The 17,200-nt window shown below is 43.7% G+C and overlaps 1 protein-coding gene across 1 annotated transcript in view; it reads right to left on the bottom strand.

Annotated features, from left to right (window-relative positions):
- The window catches only part of LOC122788050 (F-box only protein 47-like), a 679,242-nt gene that overhangs the window by 619,680 nt on the left and 42,362 nt on the right, over window positions 1-17,200 (bottom strand). The gene's annotated exons all lie outside the window — the stretch shown is intronic.

The raw sequence follows: 17,200 nt of genomic DNA on the forward strand, positions 1-17,200 counted from the left end.
GGCACTCCTCATGGCTTGAAAGCCGGACCCCAGAATCCTGGGAGTGTCCGTCCCGACGGAAGTCCCCATAGGTCCCAAACATCACCCCGGGTCCAGCGAAGAAGTCCCAAACTTCGGGACCCAAGGCCGGGTTGGAGTAAGGGTCGGAGCCGACCCTAAGATCTCCACCGGCTCCAACAGCACCTGCTCGGAGGAGGAATGGCAATGGGGTGGGTCATCGAAGCCAACTGGGTCGGAACCAAACAAATTTTGGAAGACTGGGGACTGGAACAGTCTTTGGAGCACCCTGTCTATATCAGAATCTGACATCCTCGACCGAGAGGAAACAGAACGGGTTGAGCGGCCTCCAACGGCCCCAAAGGGCTAGGGGACCGGTGACTCGATGAGTATCGGCGCGAAGGAATACATACACCAGATTCCATCGGTGCCGAGGTGGACTTCCAGGCGAGGGAAGTGTCTGAGGGCGGACCCTTGTCGCGGCTCGAGACCAGTGGAGCCGGCGAAGGTGACCCGCCTCGATGCCCCAGCCATCGGCCCGGCCAGAGGAGGCAGACCGACCTCGGCTCAGTCCTTGGAGCCGTAAGGAGAGGCCTGCCTAAGTTCTTAGCGGTCGGATCCGACGGACTGGTCGGAACCGACCCTTTCTTTTAGCCGGAGAAGGAGAGGATGCCAAGGCTTCTTCAAAAGAAGGTTTAATTAACCCCTTAAGAATCAATTTATTTTTCCTCTCCTGGAGGACCCTTGAGGAAAAAGCGTGACATACGCTGCATGACTCCTGTAAGTGTTTTGCACCTAAACAATACACAAGTGATCGTCCGTGATGGACATTTTGAAACTACATTTTGTACATTTTTTAAAGCCCGAAGGCCTAGGATTCTGAGACATTATGGAAAGAGAATTTCAGTATCTGACAGGAAAAATACAATCACTGACTTACTGATGACACCCCTTACAGTTATCGCTAAAGTTTAAAATGACAGGGAACTTTGAAAACCCTGTAAGAACAAACAGAGCTACAAAAATATTTAAAGCCTTTTGCTCTATATGAAAGTTATAGGAGGGTTGACTGACCGGAAGGCCCTAGATGAAGGGGCCTACCAAACTCAACCCAATCACACAACAAAAGTTTCAACAAATCCAACCAATCACACAACAATGTAGAAGAATAGCCGTTAAAACAGCTTTTTGAGACTAAAACAGCATAAAACTGACAGAAAAAGTTAGTTAAATTAACTACTCAGCTCAGCCAGCTCGAGACCACGTCTTCGCAGGTTAGCGGCAAACGAGATCTGGGGGACTGGTAGTGGTGCATCCTGGGATATAGTAAGCTCAGCCAATTAGAGACTTCGCTCTTTGGCATAAAGCCCAGTGAGCCGAGGGATCGGCTCCGAACCCATCAGTCAGAATGTAGGCGAGATAGGATCACATAACATCTATGTAGACAAAAACTTGTTAAATTCTGAAGAATAAACAACAACAATAATAACAGAAAAAATTATACTAAGCCTGAGCCAGTAATGAAGCAACCTCACAGCTGAAGCGGGAAATGAGATCTGGGCAGCTGACACTGGGCATTCTGGGATAAGGGTTAGCCTCGAGCCAGTAAACAGCTCTCGAGCTACAGAAGTAGGCTGTGTCAGGTCCGAACCCAAACAGCAAGAACGAAGGCAAGATGGGACAACTAAACATCCAGGTTTGCATATGTAGGGGCACACCTAGAGCCAATGGCTACTCCTGTTTCTTGGTAGTAATATTCACCATCAAAGTATATGAAATTATTATTCAACACTATTTCAAGAAATTCAAGTAATATACTGATGTCATTACTATCAACTGATCCATCATGTAACAGGATGTTCTGAAAATGCTGCAAACCTGTCTCATGTGGGATGATGCTAAATAAATTTACATCAATAGTAATGAGAATTATATTTTCTTCAAATGATGTACTATTCAAGAGTTTCAACAAGTGCCAGGAATCATAAAGTATATGCTTCTTCTTCTCTACTAAACCCTTAAAACATATATCTACAAACAATGCATCAGCTGAAAAGGCCACAGAATTACCTCACAAAGAGGATTACTGGCCTCAAACAAATGTCCTACACTGACCGCCTCAAAAAACTCCAGCTTTACTCCGTAGCATATTGCCTACTCCGAGGTGATCTCTGCCTAACATATAAAGCTATGTCAAACCCAGAGCTGTTGGACATGCTACATCTAAAGAAATCCCAATCCCTCTGAGCTACACGCTCTAGGGACCTAAACCTTGTCACCACAATAAACAGGACACACTGGAGGGATAGATTCCTGTCCCAGAGACTTCCTATACTCTGGAACAAGCTACCTATCTATATCAAGCAAAGTTCTTCATTAGCACTCTTCAAGAAAAATCTTGATGAGTGGATGGGAAATAGGAAATACACCCCGGGGATCAATTATGTGTCTCTGCTGGACAGTGGCACAGGAAAATAACTTTCTTGGGTGGTGTAAGCTATGGTACCTTGCTGGCTAGGCTTACATAGGCCCTTGGGCCGATAGCCTAGTACCTACCTATGAACCTATGCTAGTGGTTCCATTTTTGATCTGCTTGCTGACACTATCAGTCTGAGTGGGGGGTTTCTGTGGGTCTTTGTTCATTTTCGGTATATCAGAGATAGGTGGTATAACTGGTTTCTTAACCTTCACAAAATCAAATGTTTCATTTGAAAGAAACCCCTGTTGGACTAAATCTTCTACGTTATAATCAATTTTGGCATGAGCTATATTGATTTCATTCCTTGAAGTGCTGCCATCATTTAACAAGTTCATCATCTTACTTGAGTACATTAAATAGTCCATTATAACTACCCTACACCCATTATCAGGTTTCATTACTCATGTTCTTATTGTCCTTAATCTGTACCAGCATTTCCCTTTCTTCTGAGTTAGGGCTGTCATTGTATCTTGTTTTACCTTTTAAGACACATCTAAAATTGCTTTAGCAGATCCTCTCAAAAATTGATACCGTTGGGCAACTAGGAGGTAGAAATGTCCTATTCCTTTTTAATGAGTAAGGAAAAGTGTGTGGCTTATTGCTAGTGGAATTTGAAAAAATATAGTTAAATTTAATTGTCGAACATAAAGATCAAAATGTATTAAAACTAGCATGATATCTTATCTGAAAGAAGGGACAAATTTAAAACTCTTTTTAAACAATGAAATGTGCTGTTCGTGAAGATTTAGATGACTGTAATTAAAAACTTTAAAACCTTCACTATCAATAATGTTACAAACTAGGTTTTCATTAAAAACATTAAAGTTCTAATATGTCTCTTCTAATTTCCCTTTCTCCCCTTCTTACATCTCACTGGTTTTGGTGAGTGAGACTGTTGAGTCTGAAAAGGGGGACTCATTAAAACTTGACTGGTGGAAGGCCTTCTTCCTCCTATAGCTTCACTAATAGGCACATTATTGAATACATTGAATTATTGAAACAAGAAAGTTGGGAGGGTGGCTTAATGGCTAAGGTGTTTGCCTTACAAACACAAGGTGCAGGGTTTGAGTCTCACAAGGGATAACTGGCTAGGCTTAAAATGGCTCACAAGGGCAGTTAGCTTAGTACTAAACTATGAACTATGAACATCATGATTGTCCAAAGGCCCTATTACTGTTGAAAAACCTGGTGTTTGCTGGTCTTCGTATTTGGCATCAGGTTCGCCTCCTGTATACCCATTCAATGCTTTCTCATAGTGTAATTTTTAGGTTTAGGGTAAGCTCTACCCTCCTCATAATCTTGTTTGTCCCTCAATAATTTATTTTGTTTCCTTAGTTTGTTCTTTTTAACCAGGTTGTCAACCCAGCTAAAGGCCTTCAAATATTCAGTTTTGTACAAAGAAAATGAGGGATCAGACTCTATATTTGTGTTCAACTGAAGAACCTCAGTCTCTAAAGACTGAATCTTAAGCTCATTATTGGCTATGAGTAGTTTCACCAATTCAGTCCCTGTACAATCAAATAATTCAATAAGCTTGCTGTGTAAAGCTGAATTTCTGGAGAGGCCAACAGGAAATTTCCAAAATCTTAGCCCTCTAGGAATTCTTTTAGCTTTAATAATTTCATTAAGAAACTTATTGTCCAACTAGAGATTTCTATATTTAATTAAGGTGCATTTGAACAATCCTACTTGTGATATTAATGAACCTCTTACACATGGTTCATTTATTTTAAAGTTTGGATTGCTCAGCCATGCTTTAATATCAAAATCTGTACTTTCCTCCAGAGAGTTTGGATGAATGGATAAATCTTGCGTAGAACAACCAGATTTGTTGAAAAAACAGTATTTAAGCTAAACTAATCAATTCTCCCTCTGTAGCCTTTGGAATGTAGCATCCTAACTGCTGTAAAAGCACTGTTAAATCTCCTGAGACAGACTTCATAAATGAACACAATGATGTTATAAAGAAACCAGAAAATATAACCAGAACTGTCTAGGTTCAAACGCTTGAGAATAAAACAGTGAAAAATGGCCCGTCACTAAAACGGATGTTTCGTGCACTTCCCTTGATGATGCAAGTTCTCTTCAGACAGTTAAATCAGCAGCTCTTCCCAAAATGTTTGAAGGAAGCAATGTTAAAAAACAACAGCTAAAAAAGACTCAAACAGCTGTAGTCAGTTCAAATCTTCTGCCAAATGCAAAAGCAGAAACATTAAGACGAAAACTGCAACTTTTGAAACCAACTGTCCGTATTTAGCAACCCAAAAAATAGTAAAATAGCAAGTCCTTGTAGTGCTTGTACTCAATAGGACTTGCTAACCATTTAATAACAATCACAATTAGTGGTATGGTAAAAAAAAATATGCCCTCTTAGAATAGTAGTCTGTTTTGAATTTTTCACCAAACACCTAAGCAGAGATGCAGCGTAGCTGCTGCAACCTGGATTCAGACTGGTAACCAAGTAGCAGCTGCAAGACCAAAGGTGAAGGTTCATTCAGAAAAAAAGCACCATACCCCTCCAGCAGTTAATTTGTGATTGACTTATGGATCTTAGGTATTCCATATAGGCGAGGTGTCACAGGACATGGAACCGTTAGATAATTAAATAAATCAAGATCTATCTGACCCTGCAGCTGTAAATCATAAATGACCATATTGACATACGATACACATTTCTTTACATCCATACCAGTGATACATTTAAAAGCAGTAGTATCCTCCAGCAAGCAGGACATAGTATACAAATATTTGTCACGTTCCATGAGCACCACTACCCCTCCCTTATCAGCTTGTTTAATTATTACTTCTTTACAGGAGCACAGATCTTTAAATGCTTTAAATTCATCCAGTGTTAAGTTGTATTCATCAGGATTACAGAGCATAAGTCTGAAATTAGAAGATGTGTTGAAACAAATGCTTTATATAAACACATGTTAGACTGTGGACAAGATCATGTTTTTAAGTTTAGGGTTATTGACTCTGTTTTCCCCTCCCCAAGGGGTGGGGATATAAATAATTTTTTAGAAATCAAAGAGTATGAGTAGATTCTAAGGTTTGCTGGTGACCGTTCCCCTGGCCTGAACAGTATGCTGAGCCTTAAACCAATTTTGGTTAAGCTCAGTAGATTGAATTTGTAATTATGTACATTGCTTTATTCCACTACATGATTTTTATGTGTAACTTTGGCTGTTGATTTTATTAGTATGCTGAATTTTAAATTAATTTCTATCATGCATTATAGAATGAAATTATTACTATTTGTATTGTCTTAAACTTGTTTTATTCTGTGATATTTATGGTCACATGACCACATAGCAGGGCTGCTAATCACATGACTACTTTGGGCCTGTATATAAGTTTGAAGAATCTTGTAAACATGTAGTATTGAAGAAGGATTATGTCCGAAAGCTCTGCTGTATTTTGTCATTAAAGTGGTTTTTCCTTTGTGGATTGTCTGTTTGCAGTACTTTGGCTCTGTGAATTTATGGTTACCCATCCAATCATCCAGATTGCTTTTCATAGGTTAATAGGTTCATAGGTGTGTACTAGGCTAATGGCTCTGGAGCCTTTATAAGCCTAGCCCAAATAAAATTCCCAGGCACCGTGCCACCCAATGTTAGTTCACAGTGCCCCTATCCAATAGGGCAACTGGAATGATCCCTGAAGTGAACTTTCTGTTATCCATCCACTCGTCAAAATTTCTCTTGAAGAAGGCCAGCGAGGTTCTCTGCTTGACATGAATAGGAAGCTTATTCCAGAGTATGGGCAGCCTTTGGAAGATGAACCTGTCCTTACAGCATGTTCTTTTAATTGTGGTAATGAGGATGTGATCTCTGAAATATGTGGTGTGGGGGGACTGGGGTTTCTTTAGGTGTAGCATTTCAATTGGGCTGGGTCAGACATGGCTTTTTAAGTCAAGCAGAGATCACCTCTAAGTAGATGATAAGAGAGTGAGAACAGCCGACGTTTCTTGAGTCTGTTCATGTAGGACATTTGTTTAAGGCCTAGGTTCCTTTTTGTGATGTACTTTTGTGGCCTCTCCAGCTGTTGTAGGTGTCTGGCCAGGTACATGCCATATTTGATGATTGGTCTAATGAGGGATGAGTAGAGAGAGATGATGTCCTCTTTCTTCCTGGATGCAAAACCTTTGATTATAAGATGTGCCATGTAGAAGGACTTTCTGACCACAGTGGCAATGTTGTGGTCGAAGGTGAGGTGGCTGTCGACCTGGGTGCCCAGATCTCTTATAGCCCCTTCAGTGTTCAGTGGGCTCCCATCAATGTGGTAATTCGTGGGAAATAGGTCTTTTCCAACGGGGATGATAACGTATTTTTTTGGCATTAAGCTCCAGGCCATGGTTCTGTCACCAGTCACTGGTCTCAGAGAGGCCCTTTTGTAGGATGTCTGAATCACTTGGGGAGTTGATAAGGACTCCTAACTTGCAGCCATCAGTGAACTTGGTCAGTCAAAGTCCTTCTGTGTTGGCCTGGACTTCTGAGAATTAGATGCCAAACAGGAGAGGGCCCAGCACCGAGCCCTGTGGGACTCCACTCATGACTGGTCAACAGTCTGACTTAGAATCCAGAACTTTCACTCTGTGGGTCCTGTCTGTGAGCCAATTTGCAACCCACCTAGTGATGTAAAGACTGATGCCTAGTTTGGTGAGTTTATCAAAGATACCTGAGTAGGGAATGGTATCAAAGGCCTTGGCCAGGTTGAGGTAGGCTGTATGCACTGCATATCCTCATCCACAGCCTTGGTGACTGCCTCGAAGAAGTCAACCAGGTTCAGTGAGCAGGATCTCCCCTTGACAAAGCCAAACTGTGTGGGGTCAAGAGTTTGGAGATTGCCTATATCTTTGCTAAGCAGGTCCATGATGATACGTCCATAGCTTTGCATACTAGACTCATCAGACTAATGGGGCGATAGTTCCCAGGGTCTGTAGTTGCTCCCCCTTTAAGGAGCGGGATGACTGTAGCAATGCACCATTCGTTGGGGACATAGCCTGAGGTAAGGCTGTGATTGAACAGAACACACAGATGGGGTGCCAGTTCGTTTTGTAGCTCATGTAGGATGCAGCCAGGGATATTATCAGGTTCAATGGACACTGTATTCTTGGCTTTGGACAATGCAGCTTTTACCTGTGCCACAGAAATGGAGGGTACCAGGCTTTCTTCTGGCATTGTGATAGGGCCCTTGGGAGGAGTAAAGTTGGCACTGAATCTGTCAGCCAGTATGTTGGCTTTATCTGTTGGCTCAGTATAGGAGGTGCCATTGTATAATAACTCAGAACAAATCTGGGTATTGCCTTTGAGGTTTTTGATATAACTATAGAAGCCTTTGTGGTTGTTTTTGGTGTCAGCCACAATTCTGCCTTCTTAGCTGGCTTTAGAGAATTTGATAAGAATAGCTGGATAACTACAGCAGAACTAGTAAGGGAGACTGCTAGAAAAGTGCTTGGTGTGACATCTGGACAGAGGAAGGAGGACAAGGAGACCTGGTGGTGGAATGAGGAAGTACAGCAGAGTATACAGAGGAAGAGGCTGGTGAAGAAGAAGTGGGATTGTCAAAGAGATGAAGAAGGTAGACATGAGTATAAGGAGATGAGGCGCATGGCAAAGAGAGAGGTGGTGAAAGCTAAGGATAAGGCGTATGGAGAGTTGTATGAGAGATTGGACACTAAAGAGGGAGAAAAGGACCTGTACCGATTGGCTAGGCAGAGGGACAGAGCTGGGAAAGATGTGCAGCAAGTAAGGGTGATAAAGGATAGTGAGGGAAAGGTACTCACAAGAGAGGAGAGTGTGTCGAGTAGATGGAAAGAGTATTTTGAGAGGCTGATGAATGAAGAGAATGAGAGAGAGAGAAGGTTGGATGATGTGGGGATAGTGAATCAGGAAGTGAAACAGATTAGCAAGGAGGAAGTAAGGACAGCTATGAAGAGGATGAAGAATGGAAAGGCTGTTGGCCCAGATGACATACCAATGGAAGCATGGAGGTTCTTAGGAGAAATGGCAGTGGAATTTTTAACTAGATTGTTTAATGAAATTTTGGAAAGTCAGAGGATGCCTGAGGAGTGGAGAAAAAGTGTTTTGGTATCTATCTTTAAGAATAGGGGTGATGTGCAGAGCTGCAGTAACTACAGAGGGATAAAATTGATCAATCACAGCTTGAAGTTATGGGAAAGAGTAGTAGAAGCTAGGTTAAGAAGGGAGGTGATGATTAGTGATCAGCAGTATGGTTTCATGCCAGGAAAGAGCACTACAGATGCAATGTTTGCTCTGAGAGTGTTATTGGAGAAATACAGAGAAGGTCAGAAGGCGTTGCATTGTGTCTTTGTAGACTTGGAGAAAGCATATGACAGGGTGCCTAGAGAAGAGTTGTGGTATTGTATGAGGAAGTCGGGAGTGGCAGAGAAGTATGTAAGAGTGGTACAGGATATGTACGAGGGTAGTGTGACAGTGGTGAGGACTGCAGTGGGACTGACAGATCCGTTTAAGGTGGAGGTGGGATTACATCAAGGATCAGCTCTGAGTCCTTTCTTATTAGCAGTGGTGATGGACAGGTTGACAGATGAGATCAGACAGGAGGCCCCGTGGACTATGATGTTTGCAGATGACATTGTAATCTGTAGTGAGAGTAGGAATCAGGTTGAGGAGACTCTGGAGAGGTGGAGATATGCTCTAGAGAGCAGAGGAATGAAGGTCAGAAGGGCTAAGACAGAATATATGGGTGTAAATGAGAGGGAGGGTAGAGGAATGGTGAGGATGCAAGGAGTAGGGTTGGTAAAGGTGGACGAGTTTAAGTACTTGGGATCAACAGTTCAGAGTAATGGTGAATGTGGAAGAGAGGTGAAGAAGAGAGTACAGGCAGGGTGGAATGGGTGGAGAAGAGTGTCAAGAGTGATTTGTGACAGACGAGTACCAGTAAGAGTGAAAGGGAAGGTCTACAAGAGGGGGTAGTGAGACCAGCTATGTTATATGGGTTGGAGACATTGGCATTGACAAAAAGGCAGGAGTCAGAGCTGGATGTGGCAGAGTTAAAGATGTTAAGATTTGCACTTGGTGTGACTAGGATGGATAGGATTAGGAATCAGTATATTAGAGGGTCAGCTCATGTTGGACAGATTGGAGACAAAGCAAGAGAGACGAGATTGTGTTGGTTTGGACATGTGCTGAGGAGGGATGATGGGTATATTGGGAAAAAGATGTTAAGGATGGAGCTGCCAGGTAAGAGGAAAAGAGGAAGGCCTAAGATAAGGTTTATGGACGTGGTGAGAGAGGACATGCAGGCAGTTGGTGTGACAGAGCAAGATGCAGAGGATAGGAAGAAATGGAAAGAGATGATCCGCTGTGGTGACCCATAATGGGAAAAGCCGAAAGATGATGATGATGATAATGATACTTTCCATAGCCTTACAGATGAGGCTGGTCAGGCTTACGGGTCTGTAATTCCCCAAGTCTGTTGCTAGGCCACCTTTGTGAAGGGGAATAACTATTGGTATTCTCCACTCTGCAGGAACAAAGCCTGTGGTTAGGCTATGACTGAAAAGGGTACTTAATGGTGATGCTAGTTCATGTTTTAGCCTGTTTAGAAGAAAGCCTGGGATGCCATCTGTCTCACAGAGGCTGTGTTCTTTGCATTGGACAAGGCTTTAATGACCTGATCTTCAGATATGTAGGGTGGAGGAAGTTTGGGTCAAGGTTTGTGATAGGTTTGGAGGGGATAAGGGAGTGAAATGTTCACTAAACCTATCTGCTAGCAGGTTTGCTATCTCTGTGGGGTCAGTGTGTGTGATACCATTAGTCACTAGTTCGGCACATGCTTGGGTCCTACCTTTTAGGCTATGTACGTAGATGTAAAAGGCCTCATGGTTATCCTTGGCTGTGCTTCTTATGTTTTCCTCAAAGATTACCTTAGAGGATTTGACATTTATTTATTTTATTTTATATTTGTTTACCAGGAACGTCTGATTGGACACAGGTCCTTTTTCAGCAGAGGCCCAGGGAGAAAAGTTCCACATAAAACATGCTTAGTTAACAAGATTCAGGTACAATATTTATAACATACACAGTTGTAGACAATAGCAAATAACAAAACTTTCACATATAAAAAGAAGTTATGTCTTACCATAACGTTCCATCTGTGTTGTAGATCTTTGTTCATTCATTACTATTAGGACTTAGGTTCTGTCCTCGGAACCGATATGGCTGTTTCCAAGCTCGTGCCAGCCAAAGACTCTCAGCTAAGACCTACCCATAATGTCCCTCTCCTAGTTACTGCAGATCGAGTTTGCCTGCCACTATATAATAGACGTAGTAATAGAAAAATAGTAGAAGGCTCTGTCTGAGCAAATACCCTAACCAGGAGTTCTTAAAGTCCACCAGGAGTCCAGGCAGGAGGAAGGAGGGCAGGAAGTAATGAATGAACAAAGATCTACAACACAGACTGAATGTTATGGCAAGACATAACTTCTTTATCTGATGTTGTAAATCTTTGTTCATTAATTACTATTAGGACTGAGTCCCCAGCTACTTGAGTCCTGGGTGGCCCTCAGGAAGGATATTCCTGAGCACCATAGAACCAAAAGATGATTGTCCCCTGGAGGCCAAATCCAATTTGTAATGAGTGATAAAAGTATTAGGTCTTGCCCAACTGGCTGCTCCACATATCATCCATAGAGGCTCTGGAATGAAAAGCCACTGAAGTAGCCATCAATCTAGTAGAATGAGCCTTTATTCTGGAAGGTAAATATAGCTTATTCTGTTGGTAGATAAAGGTAATGATGTTTCTAAGACAGGAGGATAAAGTCACTTTGGAAATAGGTTTATCCAATCTGGGTCCTACAAAAGCCACAAACAATTGATCTATTTTCCTGAAAGATTTAGTCCTGTCCAAATAACAACAAATCTGCCGATGCACATCAAGGGTGTGCAAAAGGTTCTCCCCTCTATTAGAATGCTGATGGAAGAAAACCGGCAGGTCAATAGATTGGTTAATGGAAAATCCAGAACTGACCTTGGGCAAGAAAGAAGGGTCAGTACGAAATGACACCCTATCAGTGTGAAAGATCAAGTAAGGTCTCTTGGCACTCAAGGCCTGCAGCTCACATACTCTTCTCGTTGAGGTAAGTGCTACTAGAAGTAAGGTTTTCCATGACAAAAATTTTAAATCACATGAATCAAAGGGCTCGAAAGGAGGACCTGTGAGAGACTGAACTACCAAAGTCAAGTCCCAGGGTTCTAAGGGAGGCTTGACCGGAGGTTTAACATGTAATACTCCTTTCAAAAATGTCTTGCATATGCAGTGTGACATAATAGAAGAATTATCAAGTCCATTATGAAAATTGGCGATAGCTGCTAAATGTACAGTGATTGTCGATGCTGAGGCTCCTGTATGTAAAAGAGTAGTCAGGTATTGTAGGACCTTTTGAAAAGGCATAGAGAAAGGGCCTAAGTTCTGATCTTTGGCCTAAATAGAGAACCTAGTCCATTCACTAGAATAAACTTTCCTGGTAGAAGGTCTGTGTGAAGCCAGAAGAATTTCACGAACAGGAGATGGGATGTCAGGCAGCCTCACAATCAATGGAAGTGGAGACACCAAGCTGTGAGCTTCAGACTGTGGAGGTTCAGCTGAATCAGTCCCTGAGGATGAGATAACAGGTCTTGGGAATGATCCAGGATCCATGGGCTGTGAATCAGATGAGGCCATAGAAATGGGAACCAGACTTGATGGGGCCAGTAAGGGGCAATGAGGATCACTTTGCTTCTCAACCTCTGAGCTTTCTGGAGAAATTTTGGAATGAGGGGAAATGGGGGAAAGGTATACAGAAGACCCGGGGGCCAATTGTGCATTAGAGCATCCCTCAGGGGTTCCCCCAAGGGAGGATCAGGGCAAAGTAGCTTCTGCATTTGTAGTTTAGGGGGGAAGCAAACAGATCGCAGCAAGGCTTGCCCCAGCGTTGGAATATCTGATCCACTGTTACAGGGTTGAGGGACCACTCATGAGACATCAGGATGTTCCTGCTGAGATTGTCCGCAATAAGGTTGGAACTCCCGGGAATGTGCTTTGCTATAAGAAAGCATTGTAAGTTATCACCCAGTGCCAAATCTCATGGCTTCCTGACACAATGGGTAAGACCTGGTTCCACCTTGCTTATTGATATACCGGATGACTGACATGTTGTCTGACTGAATTGCAATGGTCCCAGAGGGTAGAGATGCATGGAATGCTTGCAACACTAAGAGAATTGCCCTCAGTTCCAAGACATTTATGTGCAAACTGGCCTCCATGGGGGACCAGGTGCCTTGGACCGTCTTTCCCTGGAAATGACCCCCTCCCCCAACCCTAACAGGGAAGCATCCATGGTCACCATGGCCGTGGGTTGGGGAAGACAGAACAGTCAGCACCAAAGATTCGTTTGTGGCTTCATCAACCATAGCATTTCTTCCTTGCAACGGTTTGTAAGACGTATCATGTGGTCGAGTGGGTGAGTTAGAAACTACCATTGTACGGAAAGGAGCCACTGCAGAATTCTCATGTGCAGCCTCGCCAGTGGTACTAATGTAATGGCAGCAACCATGGAGCCTAAGAGTTGCAATACAAGACATGCTAATACATAGGTCTGAGGAAGAAGGTCTTGGATTTGGTGTCTTATTTTCAAAAGCTTGTGAGGGGGGGAGAGAAGCTTGACAGGATGTTGTGTCGAATACCGCTCCAATAAATTCCAGTGTCTTCGTTGGGGACATTTGAGATTTGTCCTTGTTGATTGTAATCCCCAAGTGGAAAGCAAGACCTTGAGTGTAAGAGAGGCTGTGGACTAGGAGATTCCTGGTCGGAGTGGTAAGGAGCCAATCATCTAGATACGGAAACATCTGGAATCCTTGTAATCGAAGATGAGCTACCACAACTGCCACACATTTGGTGAACACTCAGGGGGCTGTCGAGAGACCGAATGGCAGCACCCTGAACTGGTAGTTACTGGCTCCCAGCCGGAAGTGGAGAAACCTCCGGGAGCGGTGATCCATCTTTATGTGGTAGTATGCATCCTGAAGGTCTATAGAGCACATCCAGTTGTCCCTCCCTAGGAAGGGAAGAATGGACTGTATCTTTACCATCTGGAATTTTTGAGGTTTGATAAATTTGTTCAATAGGCTGAGATCCAGGATTGGTCTCCAGTCTCCTGTCTTTTTTGGCACTAAAAAGAACCTCGAGTAAAACCTGGATCCTGTGTGGTCTGGTGGTACTGGTTGGATGACTCTTTTCTTAGCAACTTTTCTATTTCTAAGGCTGCTAATTCTCTATGATTGGGTGTTACATCGGGATTCATTTGACAGGTCTGGGAATTAAATCAAATGGTATTTGGTAGCCTCTGGATATTATTCACTGCACCCAAATATCGGTAGTAATAAGATACCAGGTTGGTAAGTGCAGAGAAAAACGACCCCCAACTGCTTCCAGAAGAAAGCAATCAGGCCGCTGCTCAGGAGCGCTGGTAGGGTCTGCTGGAGAAAGAATCTCTAGCACCCTGGTTACGCAGACCCCCTGTACCTCGAAAGGGTAGTCTTCCATATGAGTTTCCCCCCTCTGCCCCAGGGGGACTGTTCACCACGAGTGTCACAAAAAGAACCTTGGAATTTCTTGAACCACAGTTTTCCTCCCTTCTGGTTCCTGGAGTAGGACCTCTGGGGGTTGGAAAAGTGTATGCCCACAGCAGACAGGGTCTTCACATCTTTCTCACTATGTGCAAGTGTCTCTCATGCTTTGGGTCCAAAAAATGCAGCTTCATTGACAGGTGCATTGACGAAGGAAGATTTAAAGAGGTCTGCAAAGTCACATAACCGCATCCAAGCATTGTGTCTCATGACAATGGCTGATGCAGCAGCTCAAGCTGCCCCCTCATGGTGTGAGATATCAAACGCATTACGAAGTTCAAGATGGATTCAAGGGTAGCTAGCTGTGAGGTGACAGTGTCACACACCTAATCAGGAAGTACCCTCACCAAAGATGAAGACATTTCAGAAATTAGGTCTCTTTGGAGGCGAGTAAAGTGTGCCAGATAGTTCAGCGACCAAATGGCGAAGGTCGCTAAAGCATAGCTCCGCTTCCCTAGTCTGTCCATGGTCCAGGACTCCCTGTTCGGAGGATGGACAGTGGAACTATCTTCTGCCAGTTCCCTCTTGGTGGCCTCTGCCATGACCATAGAATCAACTGTCAGCTGCTTGGACCAGTGGGGCTGGTCTTCAGGTGTAGATAAAATTTTGTCTGGCCTCCGGGGGACAGGCTCTACATTATCCTGGGCCTTCCAGGCATGCTGCAGAATGAGCTTAACAAGGTCATCTGCCAGTGGGGTCACCCAGGAAGTAGATGGCCGGGCACGGAAATCCTGCAAAAACACGATTCCTCAGAAGAAGGGTTAGAGGACTTCCAGTCTCCCTGCTGCTTGAGGATTTTGAGAATGTCTCTGAAAGAGACGTCATCTGGGGGAGACCATGGGGACCCTTCCCCCTCATCACAATCAGTGTCTTTGGTGATAGATTCCTCCAGGGAATCAAGGTGCTTCCCTCTTGCACCGTTTCTTCTGGGGTGGCTCCTTAGTGGGATCTTCTGAGGAGGACTCCGGAGAGGGGATTCCCTTCAAAGGGTGGTCTTGCTACTCCTGTGTCTGGAGTCCCAAAATAGAGGGTTGGAAGAGATGCATGCTGTGGGGGGGTTTCTGATACTGATATCATTGGTGCTGACTGCGAGCCTGCGGAGTCAAGGACCCTCTCCATCACCTGGACAGCAGTCCTGCCTGAGGAGGGATGGGATCCCGGAACCGGGAAGGACAACCTCGGAACCAGGGTCACACCCCGCCCTGAGGAGCCCACCTCCAGGTGAGGAGCTCCAAGAGGACTGGAAGCTGTCGAAGCCATGGACATAGACGGCGCCACCGAGAAAATAGGCGCCAGGCTCGGTACCAAGGTACGGATGGTCCAAGCACTGCTCTGAGAGAGCATTGGCTCCACTACAGCTGATGCAGCAAGGGTGGTTGGTGCCAACAGGGGAAAAACTGCTGTCGGAGTCAAAACAGTATGCACCGGAGTGGACATCAGTACCGAGATCTCCGGGATCTGGGTAGAGGCTGGAGGAGGACAAACACAGGAAGGTGTAGTAAAAGAATCTGAGCAAAGAGGGATGGAAGGTCTAGCTGGAATGGGCAATCCCCTAGCTGCCAGAAGCTGGTTCACAACCTGCACTAGATCTAATTCAGAAAAACTCCTAGTGAATCTAAAGGAGGCTGCTGAAGGAGAGTCAGGTCTATCTAGAAAGGGGCTAAACCTCTGCCCCAAAAAAGGGTCGTAAGTTGGAGAGTATCTTGTCCTTGGCAGATATTTGATTTTTGAGCCGATGGAGCCGAAGAAACTGACGGCACCGTGGCCGGGAATAGTGCCGAAGCAGGTACAGTCATCAGAGCCAATGTCAGATCCAAGGACGGCACCGAAGTCAGTGGTGCTGAGGTTGGAACCGAAATAGAGGTGAATATCATGGATGGCACCAAGGGAGAAGATACAGAGCCTGGTGCAGAAAAGGTCTCCGCTGAGGGCGCCGGTGAAGCATGGAGCCGACTCGGTTCCATAACTGATGGAGATGCAGGAACCGAGTGACTCCATTTTTCCTTATGTTTTTTGCTCTTTGGAGGGGGTGAGACCTTCGACCCAGATAGAGCCTCCAAAAAAGGTGTCTTCATTAAACCTTTTAAAACAAGTTTATTTTTACATTCTGCTAGTGTACGATTACTAAAACTAGCACAAATGTCACAGTAAGCTTTAATGTGATCCACACCCAAACAGTAGACACAATGAGCATGTGTATCTGAGTTAGGCATCTTACACTCACACTTGTCACACTGTTTAAACCTCAACTTAGCTTTGCCTGACATAGTAAGGCAACAAGGCTATCCTATAGAAAAAACAAAATAAGGAAGAGAAAAAGGTGAGAGAATACCAACAATGGCATTTAAAAAATACCACAAGTGGTAAGGAAGGGCCTGTTAAAGGCATGAGAGAGGGACAGTACCAATAATGGTATAAATTAAATTACCAAGGTAAAGGGTAGGGAACAGAATTAGGTTATATACGACAGTGAGAAAAGGCTAAATTGACTAAAAACTAAAACATTTTGAAGAGAAACCATGTTAAAAATGACAATTTTCTACTTAGCTTTGAGAGAGATGGCTAGCACGTCTGACTAGGAATGCAGCAAACAAGATCTGGAGTAACTAGGAGAGGGGCATTGTGGATAGGTCTTAGCTGAGAGTTTTTGGCTGGCGTGAGCTTGGAAATGGCCGTATTGGTTCCGAGGATGGAACCAAAGTCCTAATAGTAATTAATGAACAAAGATTTACAACATCAGATGTATAGTTAACAAAGATTTGATATCCTTTTTTATTCAAAGAAGCATAAATAGAAATTTACAGGTATGAAAGAGTTATCAGCTGAATATTTACCTGTAGGTAGTCTTTCTTAGTCATCAGTTAGAGAATCTTGTTTGATCACCAGCTCAGGCAGATTAATGAGCAGTACATGGGCATAGCCATTTTTTGTATAAGTGAGTTTTTAGCCTTAATTTGAACTGTGTTGAGGTTGTAGTGGATCTTATGTTGGGAGGTAGTGCATTCCAAATTTTAGCTATATAGTTGGAGAAGAGGGATTCACGAGCCTTATTATTGGTAGTGGTAATTTTTAT

Source organism: Protopterus annectens, chromosome 13.part0 (assembly GCF_019279795.1).
Source record: "Protopterus annectens isolate FY-2018-M chromosome 13.part0, PAN1.0, whole genome shotgun sequence".
In the NCBI taxonomy this organism is placed as follows: Eukaryota; Metazoa; Chordata; order Ceratodontiformes; family Protopteridae; genus Protopterus; species Protopterus annectens.